Raw genomic sequence first — 23,558 nt, forward strand, 5'->3', positions numbered from 1 at the left:
TTTTTGTACATTTTTTGTCTGGTTCTCAGTAAACATATAAATGAAGCCGTTGATGGCGTTCGCTCCGCGCGCAGCTTTCCACATTCATGAGAATCAGGAATCAATTTTACAAGGTAATTCCGTCTGTATCAGCAGATGAAGAGTCGGCCCCTCGGTGGATTCGCCGGCTTGTCTTGTGATACAGTGCGGCACACAAAGACGTAGTTTGCATGCATTCCCTGGACGGCCTCTGTTCATTCAGCCGATCGCCTTCGCCGCAGGAATGCAAATAAACCAGTGCGCAAGATGGCCGGGGTCTACAAGACACGGAACGGGTCTAAATAAAGATATCAGATGAATGTTGGCTAGCCCAAATCTCATGGGATGATCCTGCGCTGTGCTGTGCCGTCTTCTCGAAATAGGAAAGTCAAGAAACTATTTTCCCCTCCACATTTGCTTTTTTCATCTGTGTGATTCAAAGTATTAACACCTATGCAGACACCAAGGCTGGGATTATGTAACTAGAACGGGGGGGGGGGGGGCCCAGAGGGTTTAATGTCACTTTAACACTTACCAGGGAGTTTCCAACTCTCTTTGGAGATTAAGTAGGATTTTGAATTGGATGAAGGTGTCTGTGCTACCTGTGTGGATATAAATGCTGGGGTATGTTCCTGGTATAATGGGGGTATAAATGCTGGGGTATGTTCCTTGTATAATGGGGGTATAAATGCTGGAGTATGTTCCTGGTATGGTGGGGGTATAAATCCTGGTGTATGTTCCTGGTATTGTGGAGGTATAAATGCTGGAGTATGTTCCTGGTATGGTGGGAGGTATAAATGTTGGGGGATGTTCCTGGTATGGTGGAGGTATAAATGCTGGAGTATGTTCCTGATATGGTGGGGGGGATAAATGCTGGGGTACCTTCCTGGTATGGTGGGGATATAAATTCTCGTGTATTTTCTTGGTATGGCAGGGGGATATTTACTGAGGTATGTTCCCTCTTGATAGGGGTATAAATGCTGGGGTATGTTGCTGGTATGGTGGAGGTATAAATGCTGGAGTATGTTCCTGATATGGTGGGGGGGATAAATGCTGGGGTACCTTCCTGGTATGGTGGGGATATAAATTCTCGTGTATTTTCTTGGTATGGCAGGGGGATATTTACTGAGGTATGTTCCCTCTTGATAGGGGTATAAATGCTGGGGTATGTTGCTGGTATGGTGGAGGTATAAATGCTGGAGTATGTTCCTGATATGGTGGGGGGGATAAATGCTGGGGTACCTTCCTGGTATGGTGGGGATATAAATTCTCGTGTATTTTCTTGGTATGGCAGGGGGATATTTACTGAGGTATGTTCCCTCTTGATAGGGGTATAAATGCTGGGGTATGTTGCTGGTATGGTGGAGGTATAAATGCTGGAGTATGTTCCTGATATGGTGGGGGGGATAAATGCTGGGGTACCTTCCTGGTATGGTGGGGGGAATAAATATTGGAGTATGTTCCTGGTATGGTGGGGGGTATAAATGGTGGGGTATGTTCCTGGTATGGTGAAGGTATAAATGCTGGAGTATGTTCCTGATATGGTGGGGGGTATAAATGCTGAGGTACCTTCCTGGTATGGTGGGGATATAAATTCTCGTGTATGTTCTTGGTATGGCAGGGGTATATTTACTGAGGTATGTTCCCTCTTGATAGGGGTATAAATGCTGGGGTATGTTCCTGGTATGGTGGAGGTATAAATGCTGGGGTATGTTCCTGGTATGGTGGGGGGTATAAATGTTGGGGTATGTTCCTGGTATGGAGGGGGGTATAAATGGTGGGGTATGTTCCTGGTATGGTGGAGGTATAAATTCTGGGGTATGTTCCTTCTTCCTTGTATGGTGGAGGTATAAGTACTGGGGTATGTTCCTTGTATGATGCGTGTGTAAATGTTGGGGTATGTTCCTGGCATGGTGGTGATATAAATGCTGATGTATGTTTCTTGTATGGTGAGGGTATAAATGTTGGTGTATGTTCCTGGCTTGGCGGGAATATAAATGCTGGGGTATGTTCTGCTTTAACCCTTACCTAGTCTATCCAGAACTGGAAAAAAAGAAGTTTTGGCCATTGATACACTTTAAGGGGCTGTTTTAAAACCATTTGCACAGCTGTTCATGGGGCGAATAGTTTTGCAGCTCTGTATGGCCACTAGATGGAGCCGAGGAGCATCGAACATTCCTGTTCTCCCCATCTCCATCTAGGGGTCATACAGAGCTGCAGATCTCATTCGCACAGGGTACTGCTGTGCGATTGGTTTATAAATTAGCCCCCAAGTGAGCGCTCACTGCAAAAAAAAAGGAACCCAGTCGGGTTAACAATTACAATAAAGGAGAGCACTGGATAACCGAAGCCAGTGGCTAAAAATAGGAAAACGAGTGAAGTGGGTGGAATCATTTCCCTGGAACCAGATATAGCGCCAACCTACGAAGGAGCCCCCTAATATAGCGCACACTTATGGAGGAGCCCCCTAATATAGCGCCAACCTACGGAGGAGCCCCCTAATATAGCACCAACCTACGGAGGAGCCCCCTAATATAGCGCCAACCTACAGAGGGGCCACCTAATATAGCACCAACCTATGGAGGAGCCCCATAACATAGCGCCAACCTACAGAGGGGCCCCCTAATATAGTGCCAACCTATGGAGGAGCCCCCTAATATAGCACCAACCTACGGAGGAGCCCCCTAATATAGCGCCAACCTACAGAGGGGCCACCTAATATAGCACCAACCTATGGAGGAGCCCCATAACATAGCGCCAACCTACAGAGGGGCCCCCTAATATAGTGCCAACCTATGGAGGAGCCCCCTAATATAGCACCAACCTACGGAGGAGCCCCCTAATATAGCGCCAACCTACAGAGGGGCCCCCTAATATAGTGCCAACCTACGGAGGGGCCCCCTAATATGGCGCCAACCTATGAAGGAGCCCCCTGCTCAGCCTCTTCTAACCCTCTGGCTGTGAACAGCCCCTGTAATGATACAATTAGACATTCAGGAGGAAGCCGAGTCCTCAGAGGAATCTCCTCCTATTGAATATACTACAGATCCTCGCCGAGAGCCCTCCAAAAATCAGAGCGGCGCGATCCTACAAATTGCGAACAATTCGCATTCCACTCGGCGAGCCCTCCGGAGAACGACGCCGCCTCATTACTGCAAATAAAGTTACGTACACACAAAACCGGATTTGCAAATTTTCTATCTGGCTGGAACATCATCAGCGAAATCCCCGCACATAGAATTACAGATCAGAGCCGCGGCTGCTTGCTCGGCCTGAATCTTCGTGCCTGCGAGTCCCCCTAGTGTCAGTGCGGTTTATTAAAGCTTAATACTGTCTGTGTGTAGGACGGGATTGACTTTCCTTCCACGCAGAGACTTTCAAACTACCCAAGGATGTCTTTGTTTTTGGTCTCCCGTCACCGGTCTGCACTGACCAGGGAGCATTTTTGTATAGATATTGTGTATAGATATATATCATTTTTTATATATATCTATACACTATATTGCCAAAAGTATTGGGACGCCTTTACACGCACATGAACTTTAATGGCATCCCAGTCTTAGTCCGTAGGGTTCAGTATTGGGTTGGCTCCGCCCTTTGCCGCTATAACAGCTTCAACTCTTCTGGGAAGGCGTCCACAAGGTTTAGGAGTGTGTCTATGGGAATGTTGGACCATTTGTGAGGTCAGGTACTGATGTTGGGGGAGGAGGCCGGGCTCACAGTCTCCGCTCCAATTCATACCAAAAGGTGTTCTATGGGGCTGAGGTCAGCACTCTGTGCAGCCAGTCAAGTTCCTCCACCCCAAACTCCCCCATCCATGTCTTTATGGGCCTTGCTTGGTGCACTGGTGTGCAGTCATGTTAGAACAGGAAGGGGCCGTCCCCAAACTCCTCCCACAAAAGTTGGGAGCATGAAATTGTCCAAAATGTCTTGGGTGAGGGAGACTTAAAGGTGAGAGTGAGGAATGAGAGAGAGAGGAAGAGTAAAAAAGAGGGAGATTCGCAGGGATACTGAAAGGAAGAGTGGAGAGCAGATGAGAAAGGAAGAGAGAGAATAAAGAAACAGAGGTGTTTAAAAAAATGAAAGAGGAGAATGACAAAAAGGAGGAAAAGTGGAGCACAGATTGAAAAGCAGAGAGCATAGAATGATTAAAGTATAAGAGCTGGTAAAAGGAGGAAAAGTGAAGCAAGAACAAGGACATTTGTTTTGTTGAAAATAATTTACTTTATTTATATATAAAATATATAAAAAATAAATCCTTAATCGGGATACAAATCAGTCTGTACTAAGACGCAGCGCAATAGAACATTACATGGCTATAGAGTACAATCACACAAATAAATTACATTTACTCAGCGGCATGATGCCTGACGTGTAGACAAAAGGTCCTGGGTCCTTCACGTCATTCATGACACCGCTTTACTGCATACCAAATATGTGGTCCATTACCACCGGGTACTAGAGAAATGTCAGACATGCAGCGCCCTTATAAACCCCAGCTCCTACATGGCACCGCAACAAAAACAATTTATATACAATCAACCTTCAAAAAGCAACAGGTGGGATGGAGGGAGAGGGATAAGGGAGGGGGAAAGATCACATGCTCAAAGCTTTATTGAAGGACAAAGACACAGACATTCACGCTACCTAGACACGGGGCCGTCTTTAACGCAGGGCAAAGAGGGCACTTGCCCCGGGCCCAATAAAGGTTGTGGGGCCCGAAGCATCTGCCCCTTGAGCCCGCTGCCCGCCGAAAATTGCCGATCGGATCGCATAGTAAAATTCGTTATGGCAGCGGCCGCATACGGCAATGCCATAACGTATTGTCCTATGCGATCTGCACGATCGCATCCTAAAGGTAGCTCCTCCCCCGGCCCCCGCCCGCATAGCGTGACATGTCACGGGCTTCCCTGGAGGACGTGAGGCTGTGCGGACGGGTGCCTCACTCACGTCCAGGACATCCGGAAAGAGGCAGACTGGCACGAGGCGAGGACTGACTGAGGCAGGTAGGTGAGAAAATAAAAAAGGAGAAATATAAAGGAGATATACAATTTGTATATCTCCCTGAAAAGCTCACTCCATATGTATGTGAATAACATGATAGAATTACAATTCATGATAGTAGAAAGCCATGATTAGACATAATTAACATGATTAGATAATCAGAGTTAACAGAGACATGATTGTTTGTAATTTGACATGATACAGCGTTTTTGAAGGTTTAACAGAGGAGGAGCCTAGTTTTCTCTCAACGTTTTGCGCTTAGTGGCGCTGTAATGGATGTGGTATATATTCTTCAGGAGAGGGAGGTTGTCATTCAAATGGGTCAGTGTGTGTGTGCATCTCTGCAGGGCCGTCCAGGCACAGCACCTGGGTCACAGTCACCGAAGCAGATGAGGGGAGAGAGGCCCGGACCACGAATCCCACCCGGAGCAGCATAAACTGAGAGGCATCGAGGGTAGCCAAAAGTCCTGGAACTGCTTATTTCCCCGACCAGAACCGAGGGGTGTCCGTCCTCCTCACACTATGGAGCCCCCAGCATGTTGCACAGTCGCCCCGGGCTGCACATTTGAATGACAACCTCCCTCTCCTGAAGAAGCGCCCCTAAGCGCGAAACGTTGAGAGAAAACTAGGCTCCTCCTCTGTTGAACCTTCAATAACGCTGTATCATGTCAAATTACCAACAATCATGTCTCTGTTAAGTCTGATTATCTAATCATGTTAATTATGTCTAATCATGGCTTTCTACTATCATGCATTGTAATTCTATCAATCATGTTATTCACATATATTGAAGGACAGAACAGAAATGGAGTGAGATTTTCAGGGAGATATACAATCATGTTGTAATTTTTTACATTTTTTTTTCTTGGTGGGGGGCCCAAGAAAATGTTTGCCCAGGGTCCGATCAATATTAAAGACGGGCCTGTCTAGACACAGTCAGTGATATGATAATAGCTATAGCAGTCCATGCAGCTGCTACAGGGCCTGGGGTGGGGAGGGGGCCCTATAAGGGAAGTTGTTCAGAAGAAGTAAACTGAGAAGTTTGCAGTACAGAACGGCTGAAGTCAGACCGCAGGATCATCTGTGCAATAAGAAGCATGTGATTAGCTATCTTAGCGGTGTAGATTTATTGTCCTCTGAACTTCTACTGCAGAATGAAATGAGCACTGCGTGCCTAATGCCATCCCAAACCCCAGAGCGCAGCGAGTTACATCTTTATTCCAAACCCCAGAGCGTCTCCTCTAATAAAACCTTATAGGACGGCGGATATCATTATAATTATTATCGTTATTGCTACTACAACCAGAACGTTTTACAAGCACTGCTGCCTTGTAATGCACTGACTATGCTGATGGCTCTCCTGCTGCCTGTCCTTGGTTTAGGCGCATTCTATTGTAAGATCAATGACACGTATTGTCACGTTTGTAAGCTGCTACAGGGCATGTTAGCACGGGGGGCCCCATCCAAATTTTGCCATGGGGCCCCATGATTCATAGTTACGCCCTTGCCGGCAGACACTTGGTCTGGCTGTTTTCATGTGTATGAATTCTGCTGATCAGTCCTGGGAGAGTTATTGATTGATAGAGAAATTGATCGCTATTGTTCCCTCTGTGATAAGTGTCATCAGCTACATCTATCAGTCCCATTGTCTTCCTCCCCTCATCCCCACATCAGAGACATAAACAGGAATATTGGGCTAAGCTGAACATGTGCTCGGACAACACAGGTGCTGGAGGGTGTTGTACGGTACCTACATGGCTTACCTGTGCTGAAGGGTAGGTATGTGTGTTTTATGGCCCATTCGCACCAGACACTGGCCGGAAAGTACTGGATCGCATTACGGCCGGCTCACTTTGTTGTGGGGTGGGAGGGGGCATGGTAATCCATTGAACTCTATGGCACCGTAGCCACGCCCTCCGGCTGCAATGTGAACGGCTGCATGGGAACGCAAGGCACATCAATGCCTGAGGTCCGGTCAGAATAAATGCTGCAAGCACTATTTTTTCTGACCATACCGGAAGGCAGGCAGTGCCATGGGGCCGATCACATTGCCGCCGGAGGGTGTGGCTGTGGTGCCATTCACTTCAATGCACCGCCACGCCCCCTCCTGCCCCACAACAAAGTGAGCAGGCCTCAATGCGATCCAGTGCGTTCTGGCCAGAATCGGGCCGGAACACACTGTGTCTGGTGTGAACGGGCCCTAAGGGACAGGGAAAAGCAGTTTTACATACCTGTTCCCCTTTTGTCTGTGTGTACCTCTTTCCCCTCTGTGTCTGGTGTGAACGGGTCCTAAAGGCTCATTCAGATGGGATGGTTTTACTGAATATCCCCCCTGTTGATCCTACCAAAAATCTTGTGAGCTGATAACTTCCTGTGCTGTCTGCAAGTGCTGCACTGTTATAAGTTCGCATTCTTCTCTGTTGTCTTTGCAGACAACAAAACACCTTTCTCATATTATGCAGAGGAAGTAAGGAGGAGGTACTCTGCAGTTCGGTCCAAGGGTGACAACACTGCTTCTGCACTCATACAATACAGTGGGTGAGTGTTGTCACCCACAGGAAGGGGTTCATTTATAAAAGTTGCCGTTCTTGTTCTCATCAGCGCCATCTAGGGGAGCTAATGCCGAGTGCATAGCATCCATAAGACATATAACTTTTATACATGAACCCCAAAGTTTGTAACTGGTCTGATCACCAGTGAAAGTAAAGGACTAATAAGCTGCAATATATTACATTTTTGTCCTTGGGTCTAGATTCACTTTTTGATGCATATTGTACACGACTTGAAACTCATAGAAGTTGATCCAATGAAGTGAGAGTCAAGGTGGGAAACGCAGGAACTCAGCAATCAGGCAGAAGTCGTTCTTCATTGACTTGGCTTTGGTAAGTCGATATCTGGTTGGTTGCTACGGGTTATATCATTTTGCATATCCTCATTGTTCTTTGCTTCGCCTCATTAAATATTCATCCGAGAGAAGCGGAATGTACAATACAATACGGGGTCTCCTCTGAGCAACAAATGAACCCATTGTTCACCATGTTCACTATGTTACACTTATGATCCTTTTATAGGATTATGTCATTTTCGGAAGCAATAAACTTGGATCAGGTTCCTGTCTAAACTGGTGACCGAACCCATTCCTCCCTTCTAGAGTGGAAGAGGTTAATGTGGATTCATTTAGAGTCTGCTTCTCTGACATCAAACATATAGAGAAGAAAGATGAAGACGTACCCCAAATTACATCACAGGCTGCTCCATCATTGGGCCAGGGGAGGTATAAATAGGGGAGGCAGGAGGCTGGAATAGCACAGAGGAGCCAGCATAGCCACCACTTCTGACAGCCTGTCCCTGACTACTGGAGCCAACTGACTGGAGAGAGGAGAAGAGCCCACGCTGCACAGGTAATACATCCCACCCCCCACCCCATCCCCTTTTACCTGCTCTCCTTCCTTAGGGATACCTGCCTGTGACAGTTCCCAGCCTGTAGCCAACAATACAAGACTCTGTGCAGGCTGAGAGGGGGGCTGACTGAAAGATTTCTACAAGATTCACAATCTACAAGACTTGTCACTGTGTGTACTGTAGATGTGTATTCCTGTGATTTGTGTTCTCCGAGAGAGAGAGAGAGAGAGAGAGAGAGAGAGAGAGAGAGAGAGAGAGAGAGAAGTGTGTGTTTGTGTGTGTGAGAGAGAAGAGAGAGAGAATTGTATAGTTCATTATGGTACTTTTGCATTTCTGATGAGGGTGGTGGATGGTAGTGAGATGGATAATTGGAAAGATAGGTAGATAGATAGATAGATAGATAGATAGATAGATAGATAGATAGACTTCATTTGGCATTGTCAAGAAAAACTTGTTGAGAATTGTGTACAGCTTCAATCACTGAAAAAAAAAGGGAAGAAAAGGAAAGACAGTAAGAATGATAAAAGTATAAGAAAGAAAGAAAGTAAGAGAAAGAAAGATAGAAAAAGTACATTGTTATATATTATACTATAATAGATAGATAGATAGATAGATAGATAGATAGATAGATAGATAGATAGATAGATAGATAGAGAATATACATTCTTATATGCTATACTATAGATAGATGATAGATATGGAAAGAGAGAAAGAGAAAAAGAAAGAAAGAAAGAAAGAAAGAAAGAAAGAAAGAAAGAAAGAAAGAAAGAAAAAGTACATTGTTATATACTATGATAGATAGATAGATAGATAGATAGATAGATAGATAGATACATAGATAGATCATATAAATTCTTATATGCTATACTATAGATAGATGATAGATATGGAAAGAAAGAAAGAAAGAAAGAAAGAAATAAAGAAAAAGTACATTGTTATATACTTAGATAGATAGATAGATAGATAGATAGATAGATAGATAGATAGATAGATAGATAGATAGATAGATAGATAGATAGATTACCATGTCACATGGTTCTCCAGGAATAATTGGCACACGTTACCCCGGGTCTGGCACAATTAGATGTACCTGAGAATCCCTCCTCATTGGTATTGAAGTTGCTGTAGCACGGCTCGGGCTGAACAATACGTTGCTGGGTTTATGTTCCAGGATAAAGAGATGATTAACTCTCATAGTTCATTCAGATTAATGACTAGAAGATTGCGGAGGGGATACAGTTATGTCGCTATTATTTTTATAATGACTTTATTTCCAGTGTAGATTTGTATATGATCCCATCACTGACAATCCCTCCAGATAGTTGAGCATCCTCTAGTTAAAAACTGGAATATCTCTGTTCTGGTATCAATAAATCCTCTGAATTCTATGAGGATTCCGGTTCTTTAGGTCGTGTGACTTACGGGAAGACTTGACCTGTCAATCACAGTGCCCGCGCCATGAACTGACATCATATATATTCCATACATATAATTACACGTATGATGTCTGGATGTCCGGGAGAGCACAGACTGAGGTTAATGGTTGATTTGTAATGTAATGGCTTCTTTATATTGTAAAGTGCTGCGCAAACTGTTGGTGCTACATAAATCCTGGATCATAATAATGGCAATTATACCATCTGGAAACCTTTCATTAGAAGTTTTGCAATTAAAATAAATCAATTTCTTTGACATTAACAGACATTTATTTTTTAAACAAAAGGCAAGACCGTGTGTTAAGTGTCAGTAACCTCTGATATATAATCCGATTCCCCCCTCCCTCATAGAGAACAATGAAGGACTAGTGTGAGCTAGATACTTTGGGTTAGCACACTTTGCATGTCAATCCGAATAATAATAATAATAAACACAAATAGATACAAATAGATAGGAGAACAAAATACTGACAGCTGTGGTGGAACTACAAGTCCCGTGATGCATTGCAAGACTCTGACAGCCACAGGCATAACTCTCAGAGCCAGGGGATGGTGGGACTTGTAGTTTAAACACGGTTGATCCACAGCAAGCCATTAAAGCAAACCAGTCTTCTCTGTTCTTATCATTCTAAACATGCTTCTGCCCACTTATTGGCAGATGGAAGCAATCACCTAATTAACATTCTTCCATGAAGTGTAAAGATTAGTAACTGTGAGCATTCAACCCTATTGTAAAATAATCAACACTATTGGCTAGAACTAGTTCCTGTAGAAAACAATTTCACAGCTCTTACTGTAAAGAACCCTTTTACACTTTATTTTCTTTGACTAAAAAGACATAGGGGGGAATTTATCCAAATGGGAGCAGCTGTGCATGGCAACCAATCAGCTTCTCTCTTTCTGTTTAAATCTTAACTGAACAAACTGAAGAGAGAAGCTGATTGGTTGCCCTGGACAACTGCTCTAGATTTTGTCTGCTCCAGTTTTGATAAATTCCCCTCATAAAGTTTTCACTGCCTCTGCCTCCCTGACGGTTTTGGGCTGTAGGTCCATTGGAGGTTGATGTCTCATATTCCATTGTACTTTGTTTTATTTCACTTCATATTAAGTAATTTGTGCTAAAATGAAAGTGACACTAAACTCATTACCTAAACCTTAAAAATACATTCAAGTACCTGAACCATTAACAACAATGTATCTTATTTGTGTATGACTCGGCTGTAGATCCTCCAATCATCTCTGAATTGGTTCTGACACTGTCCTTCCTTCTGGAGGGGGGCTACTTTTGTCCCCATGGTCACGGCTCCAAGCTCACTCCCGGGCTGGACTACAATCTCACGTTTAGTTTACCCATTTGTATTGAGATTGTACTCCATCCCGGGAGTGACTGGCTCAGTGATACATAGCGCAGCAGCACTCGCCACTTACATTCTTCACATAAGAGCTGCAGTCCTCTGTGCCTGGGAAGCTGCAAGGAAGCATGGCTGTGGCTACTCATCCAATCAGGAAGCTGGGAGAGAGGAAGAGGGAGAGAGGACATGACCACCTGCCAGATTCCATGCTTTATTACTGCACCCCTGCTAGAAGACGTAAGGGACATTAGAAGAGATGGGAATCTGGGATGCCTTAGGTCTGTGTATGTATGTGTGTGTAATATATATATATATATATATATCCGGGTGCATGTGATATATACTGTATATCTATCTATCGCTCTCTCTCTCTCTATATATATATATATATATATATATACGCGTGTGTGTTTGTACTTTTGTGTGCAATAATGCAATAGGCTGCGCACGCAACAGGGACCTGCCTTGGGTACCGAGCTGCAGGGGGTTCAGCGGGGTGGCAGCCTCTCCTGCCTTGGCATCACCCAGCCATCTCATGCACTGTGCAGGACCAAGCTATCAAACTGATAGCTCAGTCCTGCAGATTACACAGGGAGATGGGGCTCCCCCCATGTAACCAGCGGCAGTTTGCTCTGCTGTTGGCAGGACAGCCGCCCCCACTCTTTATCCAGAGCTATGTGTGCTCCTAGTAAACAGAGCACAGCACCTAATTGCCACAGAGCTCCAATGATTACACAGGGTAAGCCACATTCTCCCTGTGTAATCTGCAGGACAGAGCTATCAGTTGGACATCTGGGGTCCTGCTCTGCATCTATTTATGATTGAAAGATAACATTGTAACTTTTTTTCATAAATTACTATGTTTTTAACTTTTAAAAAACATTTTGGCAACCTTTAGTGAACACAGATTATTAACCCCTTCATCCCCTTCTTCCCGTAGCATGTTTTTCTTATTTTTGTATGTGTCTGTAAACCTTTACATTTATATTTATTTGTGTTTGTAGAACCAAGTTTGCTTTGCACCAGAAACATGATTCTAGCACCTAAGCACATTATAAAACTTGTCATGAACTGTATTTAGTTGTTTTAACCAAAAAATTTGTAGTTAAAATTTAAGCTGACATTTATTATTTTGTTAACTCTTTCATTGCCTTATTTATTAAATTATTTTTACTGTTTGTATATAAAAGATTAGAATTTTGGTTTCCTTAATGCCCATAAAAACAGCTCGAGATGGGGAATGTACTTTGGCGTTCTCATCTTGCATGCCAGAGGACTTCGTCCCGGCACTGTGTCCCTGCATTTAAGGTGCACTTAATAAAGCACATATCTCTGGAAATAATTGAATCATTAACAACCTACTAATTTTTAATCCAATATTGATTCATTGTTAGCTACAAGCTTTGGTTTACTTCCCGGAACACTGCCAAACACCTACCTTGTCTTAGTTTACAGTGTGAATGCGTTTGAATCATAGTATAGAAAAACACTCCCACAATAATTATATATAATTTGAGGCATGCAGGAAAAATATGTATTACAACACCATTCGGATAAAACAAAAACATAACTCGTTCCACCAATATTCACTTCGAGCTAATCAGAGATCTCAACCGCGTTCATTCGGCAGTGCCGCAGTGTTGCAGTTATTGAATTAACGCATGTTATTGTAAGGACTTGTGTACATGAGCGATGTTTTCCTTTACTTGAATCTGATTTACCATAAATTGTATCTAAAGCCAGAACTTTTTGTTCATTTTGGATAGAATAGGGAATGGTTCAAACCTTTAGGTTTTTTTTGCCAAGCGTGCCACATTTAGGAGATTTTGCTTCACTTCTTGTCCTATAGACACAACAGGAAATAATATTATAGCTCTCCAAGGCAAGGGAAATTCACTGTCAGACAGCTGTGACTGGAACAAGTGTCCTTATTGGAAGATTTCTCCTCTATTCCTGTTTTGGTGTCAACCAGAAATTTTAGATGTTTCCTTTCTTTTTGTCCCAAACTTAATTGTCATCTAAATATATATATATATATATATGGAGAGAGAGAGGGGGGAGAGAGAGAGAGGGAGAGGGGGAGAGAGGAGGGGAGAGTGATAGAGAGAGGAAGAGAGGGATAGAGAGAGGAAGAGAGGGATAGAGAGAGGAAGAGAGAGAGAGGAGGGGAGAGTGATAGAGAGAGGAAGAGAGAAAGAGGAAGAGGGAGAGAGAAAGAGAGAGAGAGGAGGGGAGAAGGATAGAGAGAGGCAGAGAGGGAGGAAGAGAGAGAGGGAGAGAGAGGGGGAAGAGGGAGGGTGAGAGAGAGGGGGGAGAGAGAGAGAGTGAAGAGAGAGAGGGAGGGGGCATAGAGAGAGGAAGAGAGAGAGAGAGGAAGAGAGAGGAAGAGGGAGAGAGAGAGGAAGAGAGGAAGAGGAAGAGAGAGAGAGAGAGAGAGAGAGAGAGAGAAAGGGAGTCCTGCAGCCTGGGGTTCCTCCAGAGGTTGCATTGGACGATTTCCCCTCTATTCCTCTATTCCTATTCTAATGACAACCCAAACTTTTGGTTGCTTCCTTCCTTTTTGTCCGAAGCTCAATGGAGATAAAGAGAGAGAGAGTTAATTCCGTTGCCTGGGGTTCGTCCAGAGGTTGCATTGGACAATCTCCCTCCTATTCCTGCATTAATGACAACCCAAAATTTTGGTTGCTTCCTTCCTTTTTGTCCCAAACTAAATGAACATAAAGAGAGAGAGAGTTAATTCTGTAGAGCATCCTTTCTCAACCAGGCTTCCGTGGCAGCCTAGGGTTCCTCCACAGGTTTCTCATTGGAACATTTTCCCTTTTCTGGTGACAACCCAACATTTTAGATTGTCACATTCTTATAGTCACAAACTCCATGGTCATCTCTTTCTTTCTCAGGAATAGGGGGAAATCATCCATTGAGGAGCAACCTCTGGAGGAGCCCAAGGCTACCAAATAAACCTGTTTGAGACACAAAGAGCCATTACTGTAAAGCAGCCTTTCTCAACCAGGGTTCAGTGGAACCCAAAAGTTCCTTCAAAGGTTTCTATGGGGTTCCTTCAGCAATGAGCAGTTTCAGCTTCTCAGAGAGGTAACTATTGACACTAATGATCACCAATATTATGGGGCACTTTTCCCCATTAATGTAGAGGGACATTTCTCCACTGACCAGTGACCATCACTGTACACTACAATGTTCACTGTCCTGTCCTGTTCAATGTTCGCTGTGGACTGTCCCTCGGCGTCCCCCCAATACAATGTATGACTGAAAATTGTTTTGCATAGAGTTGTCCTGGCTTTCAAATACGCCAACTACACCGCATTCCTTATTTTTTTATTTATTCCTATATTTCAATGTATTCTTCAGACTAATGTGCCGTATGCAGACATAGTAATTACTAGCCAGTATTCCCAGAGACCAAGAGTTTTAACGGTTCCTCCTCATTAAATAGGTTGGGAAAGGCTGCTGTTTTCAATTATATCTAAGAATATATTATATAACAAAAGAGTTTTTGGCTAGAATATGGAAAATTGCCAATTTGTTTTCTGTCCTAGAGTGAAAACAGTAAGTGAGAGAATATCTCTACAATGTCCAGGGAAATCACCTCTTAGACAATTACCACTGAAACAGATAAAATCCATAAAAAATTATATATTTTCCATTTGTTTCTGTGCCAGTGACAGTGGTCACCGGGACAAATAGAGAGGATAGATCTCCCCAGGTGGGACTAAGACAGCTATGAATAACTCATGTTCAATAACCCGTCCCCCCTGGGTCAGCATAGAAGGGTGCATGACCAACGATGCCACCATATACAGCACAGTAAAAAACTAACAAGGGCTCTAACCCTTCAGCACTCTATCCAACTCTGAATAAACACTTTAAAGCTCAACTCCATGGAAATGAAAATGTTTCCCTTGCAGTGGGGCTACCTCTGTATTGCAATGGTTAACTGTTCGTTAAGGGCTAGTTCACACCATATTCAGTGCATTCTGGCCCAATTCTGGCCAGAACGCACTGCATCTCGGCCGGATCACTTTGTTGTGGGGCAGGAGGGGGCGTGACGGTCCATTGAACTCAATGGCACCATAGCCACACCCTCCAGCTACAATGCGATCGGCTGCATGGGAACACAAGGCACATCAATCCCTGCGGTCTGGTCAGGTCAGAATAAATGCTACAAGCACTATTTTTTCAGACAGGACCAGAACGCAGGCATTCATGTGCCACGTGTTCCCATGTGGCAGATCGCATTGCGGCCGGAGGGCGTGGCTGCGCTGCCATTCACTTCAATGCACCGCCATGCCAACTCCCGCTCCACAACAAAGTGAGCTGGCCGCAATGCGATCCAGTGCATTCCAGCCAGAATCGGGCCGGAACGCACTGTGCCTGGTGTGAAGGGGCCCTAAGGGACAGGGAAAAGCAGTTTTCATACCTGTTCCCCTCATTGTCTATGTGTACCTCTTTCCCCTCTGCTCTGGCTGTGGACTGTCCCTCGGCATCCCCCCAATACAATACAGGGTTATAGAGCCGGCATTGTACTTGATGATGTCAGCAGGCCTCCAAAAGAGGCTGGTCTGGTACCCTGATGGGAGCCAGGGGAGCAGGAATTAGGTGAGTAAAACAGCATTTCCCTATCCCCGGGGCATAAACCAGCATTTAACCCTTGCAATACAGGGCCAGCCCCACTGCAAGGGAAAATGTTTAACTTCCCTGGAGTTGGCTTTAACGGATGACAGTTGCTGTTTGACGCGCTTTGCATTGCATTATGCAAGATGTCCTATGTAGTTACAGTTGCATTGCTGGCAAAGCAGGTCAAATTGTGCCTTTTCCTGCATTTTGCATTTAAACTCACAAGTTCGAGCAGCGCTGCATTCAAATGGAAAACAGGCAATGTTTGACAACAAGCCCATCTACATAAGCCCTTACGTGCGGATTGGCACATGTGCGGGTGCCCAGACAAAGCCCTAAACCCATTGCACATGTGCTGATCTTATGTTCCTTCAATTACCTCCCTGTCTGTCTCACTGAGGTGTAGCAGATTGCCCAATTAGGGGGAATTTTCTGATTCGAAGTAAAATCAATGCATTCGAGACACCGGCTGTATTGAGGCTGATGAATGGCGCAGCACGTTATCTATTCTCATCGACCCATAGAAGACTAAACAAAAAATCTATAGAGAGATCTTCGCTCAGTCAGGTTGTCCCCATTATACCATTTGCTGTTCCAGGGAGGGTATCGAAAACATCTTCACCATATTAACTTCCAGAAATCAGTCCATTAAGTAAGAGCTCCACTCAGCACCATTAGCATTTAAAGTGAACCCCAGTAAGAGCTCCGCACAGCGCCATTAGCTTTTAAAGAGAACCTGTAAGAGCTCCGCTCAGCACCATTACTATATAAAGTAAACCTGTAAGAGCTCTGCTCAGCGCCATTACTATTAAAAGTGAACCTATAAAAGCTCAGCGCCATTACAGTTTAAAGTTAACCTATAAGCGCTCCGCTCAGCACCATTACCATGTAAAGTGAACCTGTAAGAGCTCCACTCAGCACCATTAGCATTTAAAGTGAACCCCAGTAAGAGCTCCGCTCAGCGCCATTAGCTTTTAAAGAGAACCTGTAAGAGCTCCGCTCAGCACCATTACTATATAAAGTAAACCTGTAAGAGCTCTGCTCAGCGCCATTACTATTTAAAGTGAACCTATAAAAGCTCAGCGCCATTACAGTATAAAGTAAACCTGTAAGCGCTCCGCTCAGCACCATTACCATGTAAAGTGAACCTGTAAGAGCTCCACTCAGCACCATTAGCATTTAAAGTGAACCCCAGTAAGAGCTCCGCTCAGCGCCATTAGCTTTTAAAGAGAACCTGTAAGAGCTCCGCTCAGCACCATTACTATATAAAGTGAACCTGTAAGAGCTCAGCGCCATTAGCTTTTAAAGAGAACCTGTAAGAGCTCCGCTCAGCACCATTACTATATAAAGTAAACCTGTAAGAGCTCTGCTCAGCGCCATTACTATTAAAAGTGAACCTATAAAAGCTCAGCGCCATTACAGTTTAAAGTTAACCTGTAAGCGCTCCGCTCAGCACCATTACCATGTAAAGTGAACCTGTAAGAGCTCCCCCCAGCACACCATTACAATTTAAAGTGAACCTGTAGGAGCTCAGCTTAACACCATTATCATTTAAAGGGAACCAGGAAGAGCACCGCCCAGCGCACCATTACAATTTAAAGTGAACCTGTAAGAGCTCGGCTTAACACCATTATCATTTAAAGTGAACCAGGAAGAGCTCCACTAAGCACCGTTACCATTTAAAGTGAACCCGTGTGCACAGAAACTTGAAAGCTGCAATTGATGATTTTTTCTCAAAGGTGCAGGCCCCTGGACTTGTTCTGAACAAGGAAAAAAGCTCCATATCAAGCTAAAGAAGGAGCTTGTTCAGCTCGGTGCGAGTTTTGCATGATGTTTTGGAGAGGGCAGGCCGACAATACTTTTTTATGGTTGTCCGACCCAAACCTGCATTTAAGCTTGACCCCCTTTGCAAGAAAAAGAGTTACATAGTCAACATATATGACATTGTCATCTTGTCCAGAGATCCACTTTAAGGCCACTTCAAGACCATAAACAAGATGAAAAGATGTTATATATGCTGCAGTCTTTAATCAGCATTAACATGACAGTTTATCGCCCCCCCCTCCCCCCACATTGAACAGTTTTATTAATTGTTGGAATGGTAGATCCATCATTTTTCCACTTCCTTTACCAGGCCCAAGCTGTCCAGCAAAAGTCTCAACTACAGGGGTTGGAACAAACCATACATAACTGCCGGGGGGCAGGGGCTTAGAAGGGTCAGCTTTTATTCATACGGTTTCAAGTTTTTTCCAAAAGAAAACAAGACGACCTGTTATTGTAGCTCCATGTGGGTATCTTCATCTTAGGCCAGGTTCACACCTGGGCGGTCCTTGACCACGCGGCAATCGTGCACGATACCGCGCGGATTGCCATGCGGTCACGGAGTCGCCCACCTTAGACACAATCCGTGTACTCATTGCACTCCTTACCGCTAATCCGTAATGATAGGTTGGGTGCGTCAGTAGTCGACGGATGGCCACCGTCTGAATAGAGTATAGGAAATTATGGACACCAGCACTCCAAAGTAGAATAACGTCTTTTATTGACGTTTCATGCAACAAAACACTTATTGCAACGTTTCGGGGTCACACAGGATCCCCTTCATCAGGCAGATGATCCATGATAGGTTGGAGCCATGAAATAGCAGCTTTGTATGGTACACGAGACCTGTTCAGTTCTGCTGTGACAGGCAGTGCAGGCTTTTGAAGTATGCATTGTTACTGAAGAGAACTGTATCATTGCCTTTAATGTTGCTGATCTCAGGGGACAGTGGACGTGTCCCTAGAAATGTCCCTGATATCTAAAATTGAGCAGTTGTAGCATGACATTTCCCTTTATCAGCCAATTAGTATTACTGATCACCTATTAATGTTGATTAAATGATGTGCATTTAAAGCCGAACTTCACCCTGCTTATATTTTGTCTCCCCTGGTTCCTCCCGCCCCCCACTTCATCAACATGCTAATGAAAATTTTAAATGCAACCTTTCAGCTTTCATTGCATGACTTATTTTAGTCCCAGTGATGTCATCATTGGGTCTCTGTGCTTCTCAAATAGCAAAATACCATGGCGAGCCGATGTCAGTCTGGAGGATTTGCTGTTCCTAGACAGGCTGCATTTGCTTTTTCTGACTTGCTGCAGCTTGTAATGCACATTGTGAGAAGCTGACAGTGTGCAGTGATATCCGAGGAAGCCATTTAAGTCCAGAAGAGGAGCCGGTACAACTCTGAAGACTGAAGGGGGTTTAGCCCTAAAGTAGTGGCCCAGCAACTAATGGTTAATTATTTTAATATGTTGCCAACTTTGGAAATGATCAAGCAAAGCCCACCCGAAATGCATGCGTCATTTATAGATGGACACTGGTTAGTTAATCACCCACCTGGCTTCCTGATTGGATAGGAAGCCTGGGAAGCTGCAGCCATGCTCTCCTGCAGCTTCCCAGGCACTGAGGACTGCGTCTGTTATGTGAGGAATGTAAGTGGCAAGTGCTGCTGCGCTCTGTATCACTGAGCCGATCAAAGAGAGATCTTTGTGATCTCTCCACTGGCTCAGTGACTAAAAACACAGCACCCGCTGTTGCAGTTCCAGTGTTGCACTCGGGGTGATTAGGGTGTGCACGCCTATGGCTGGTGTATTGCTGGTGTGATGCTGTATTTGTATCTGCGCTGAGTTCCCGGGTCTGTACACCTGCTGTGCCCAGCCGAGGTTCAGCTTTAAAGGAGAACTAAAATTTGAGTGCTTTTCACTCACCTCATAGTTCTAGCCGACCTGTGACAATGAGACTGTCACAGGTCGGCTCAGTAAATTGGGAGGTGAGCGAACACATACCGGCGTTCGCTCACCTCTCGATCCTGTCACGGCTCTCTGCCGTGACAGGGTAGGGGCTGGATTCCCCCCTCCCCGCTCCGATCCTCCAGCGCTGACTGGCGGAATGGATGGGGGAGGGGGCGGGCACAGCTGGCTCTGACTCTAGATAGGCAGAGCCAGCTGTCACTCACGCAGCTGGGCGGATCCCGGCACAATTGTCGGGATCCGCTTCAGCTGCGGCGTCTCAGTATACCGCGAGCTGCAGCTCGCGGTATACTGAGCCTAGGGTGACGGGAGGATGCTAGTTTGTGTCCTCCCGTTACCCTAAGGAGAACTATGGGGAAAAGCCCTGACCCCATAGTTCTCCTTTAAGATAATAAGCAAAATCCATTGGAGAAAACAAATTCTTTCTCCAGGCTTATGATCATCCTCTGATCTGACTGTGATCAATGGTTCTTCGGTTGACCATACAAGAGCCAGTCACCAGCCCTAATTTCACTATCCAAAGAAGTAATATAAATTGTATAACATCATCCGAAGTGTTGAGTGTAAGATAACCTGTATAATAATAGTAGATGAAGAAGTCATTTAAACTTAATAACATCATCCAGAGGAATGATACAATTTGTCTACTACACAACGGAGTCACATAAATTGTATAACACGACACAAGGAAGTGATATAACATGCACAAAGGAATAATATTATCTGTATAACATCAAATGAGTAACAGAAATTACATCCTACTGCACAAAGAAGTCATAGAGACTGTACACCGAGTGGCCAGATTATTATGACCACCCCATCAGTACTTCGTTGGGCCGCCTTTTGCCTTCAATACTGCGGCGATTTTTCTTGGCATTGACTCCACGAGATGTTGAAAGGTGATGCGAGGAATCTGACGCCATGCCTGATGAATAGCGCTGTCCAGTTCTGTGAGATTTGATGGTTGTGGAACCAGCTGCCTGATTGGCTCTTTCAACTTCGTCCCACAAATGCTGCAATTGGATTGAGATCTGGTGATTGTGGGGGCCACCTAAGCAAGGTAAAGTCTCCCTCATGTTCTTGAAACTACTCCTGCACAATACGAGCACCGTGGCATGGCGCATTGTCTTGTTGGAAGAAGCCATCTCCATTGGGATACGCCATCAACGTGATCGGATGAGCTTGATCAGCAACGATACTTTGGTATGTTGTGCTATTCAGACGTTGTTCCACACGAATTAAAGGGCCCAAATCATGCCAGGAAAACACGCCCCAAACCATAACACTCCTGACCGCGCGGCAATCCGTGCGGAATCGTGCACGATTGCCGCACGGTAGGGTGTCGCATAGGTGTGCACACCTCTCCTTCTCTGAGCTCTGCTGTACAGGGACTGCAAGAGGCTGGTGCCGTGTCAAATGTAGGCACTTGCACGGTTTCCTTTAATAAATGATGTATTAGTTATTGCAGAGCTGCATTGAGTTGTGCCTGGAGTTTGCCTTTAATGTGACTTTGCCTGAAACAATAGCAGTGTAAAACCTGGCTTTGCTGTCAGTGTGATTTGGGATTTCGGAGTCATCTCTGCAGATAAAATTACAGTGTGTGGTGCATTGTGGAGGCAGGTTGAAGAGCTGCGTGTAATTGGGAAGATGTGTAATAATTATATGCAAATCAGGCCGAGCTCTTTAAACGAAGTGAGCCGCCAGTATCCGGGTACCTGCGGGTCCACACATTGCGATTTCAGTGATGATCATTTCCATTGAGACGTGCTGATCTGCAACAGCGGGAGGGCAGCTTATGTAATAGCAGAACAAATGAAAACTCAGACATTGCACGAACTGACCAATCAGAAGCTTGCCCTCATTTTCTAGCTTTCTCTAAATAAACAATAACTGGAATTTCATTGGCCACGGCAGGCAGTACTTCCCCCTTCACTTGCACTAGGATTTTCACTGGTCAAATTTGACAGTTAAAGGAGAACTATGGAGTTAAGGCTTTTCCACATAGTTCTCCTTAGTGTAACGGGAGGACACAAACTAGCGTCCTCCAATCACCCTAAGCTCGCGGTATACTGAGACGCGGCAGCTGAAGCGGATCCCGACAATTGTGCCGGGATCCGCCCAGCTGCGTGACTGACAGCTGGCTCTGCCTATCTAGAGGCAGAGCCAGCTGTGTCCGCCCCATCCCCCGTCCGTTCCGCCAGTCAGCGCTGGAGAATCGGAGCGGGGAGGGGGGAATGCAGCCCCTCCCCTGTGACGGCAGAGAGCCATGACAGGATCGAGAGGTGAGCGAACGCCGGTATGTGTTCGCTCACTTGCCGATCTACTGAGCCGACCTGTGACAGTCTCATTGTCACAGGTCGGCTAGAACTATGAGGCTGAGTGAAAAGCACCCCCTCATAGTTCTCCTTTAAAGTATATCAAACCCAGTAGACATGTGCGATCCGTTTGATTCCGAATCATAATTCGTACGAATTTTCTGAAATTCTGACATTCAGACCCATCCGAATTTCCAAATCCCAATTTATCCAGATCTGAATTTCGGTTTCCGAATTTCGGATTCCATCATGCGACTTTTCTGGAACAAATGTGTTTTTCGGTTTAATGCATCCGAATGGGTCTGAATACAAATTTGTGTTACAGCAACATGGGAGCCATATACATATAATACTAAAGCTGAGGCTCCCAGACCCGAATGGCATGCGGGATCCGAATTTCCAAATTGCATTGGGGAGCTCCCGAACGCCATTCTGGTCTGGGAGCCTCAGCTTTAGTAATATATGTACACTGAGTGGTCAGATTATTATGACCACCCCATCAGTACTTCGTTGGGCCGCCTCGTGACTCCACGAGATGGTGAAAGGTGATGCGAGGAATCTGACACTGCACTGTTGCCCTTCTGTTGTCTTGTACCAGTCTTGCCCCTCCCCCGTTCTGCCCTAACATTGACTAGTCGCTGACGGCCACAATTCGCACGTTCAGACCCAGATTTTCGGCTGACAGTCCGGTCTTTAAACACTTTAACAACAGCTGCTCTTTAACATTTAACGAATTCTGCTGTTTTGCTGATACTCGCTCCATGGCTCCGAGCGCCAACAATCATCCCACGTTCAATGGCTGTTTAATCGTGTTGTTTCCCCGTATCTTCAGAAACAAATAATTTCTACTGTCGTGGTAAACAACCCGCTTCCCTATTTATAATGGTCTGGCCCTCTAGCAACTTCAGCGCCAAATTATAGCTAATTTGCCTACAAACGTCAGGTGGTCATAATAATCTGGCCACTCAGTGTATATGGCTCCCAGACCCGAATGGTATTCATGAGCTCCCCAATACAATTTGGAAATTAGGATCCCAGATGCCATTCGGGTCTGGGAGCTTCAGCTTTAGTATTAATATCTGTATCTGGTTTTCTGTGGTACTCACAATGAAAATTCGTTCATAAACTCATCCGAAACTAACGAAAATTCGGATTTCGTCCGAATCCTCAACCTCAAACCGAATTTCGTACGAGAATCCCAAAATAACGAACTACCCGAACCGAATCTTTCTGGAGTTTACATGTCTAACACCCAGTCCCTAAAATCTCATAGGGGTTTAACATGGTATTGGAAATGTAATAGTCATTTTCAGTTATTGTAAAGAAGAACTGTGAGCAGAATAAAACATAACCCTTGCAGCTGGGCTACCCGGCTCGTTTTGATCTAGGCTCTAAAATAACAAAGATATACTCACCATAACCTCAGACCCGTCTAGCTGCTAGACCGGTCCCTGCAGCTTCTCTACCTCTCCGCTCCGGCAGTAGAATGTCGGCATCCCTAACATATTACACCATATTAGCTATGATGACTCACGGGTCCTTAGACCACCGGAGTGGAGGGAAGTGATTATATAATATATATATATGTATATATATATATATATATC

General features: G+C 44.9%; 1 protein-coding gene across 1 annotated transcript in view; it reads left to right on the forward strand.

Moving 5' to 3' along the window:
• Window positions 1-8,325: 8,325 nt before the first annotated feature.
• Window positions 8,326-23,558, forward strand: part of TRH (thyrotropin releasing hormone) — an 18,948-nt gene continuing 3,715 nt past the window's right edge. Inside the window, exon 1 of the mRNA XM_018555231.1 lies at window positions 8,326-8,423. The gene's annotated coding sequence lies outside the window, so the exon portion shown is untranslated. The remainder of the gene's footprint in view (window positions 8,424-23,558) is intronic.

The sequence above is a fragment of the Nanorana parkeri genome, unplaced genomic scaffold (assembly GCF_000935625.1).
Source record: "Nanorana parkeri isolate BGI_ZX_2015 unplaced genomic scaffold, ASM93562v1 scaffold188, whole genome shotgun sequence".
NCBI classification, from domain to species: Eukaryota; Metazoa; Chordata; class Amphibia; order Anura; family Dicroglossidae; genus Nanorana; species Nanorana parkeri.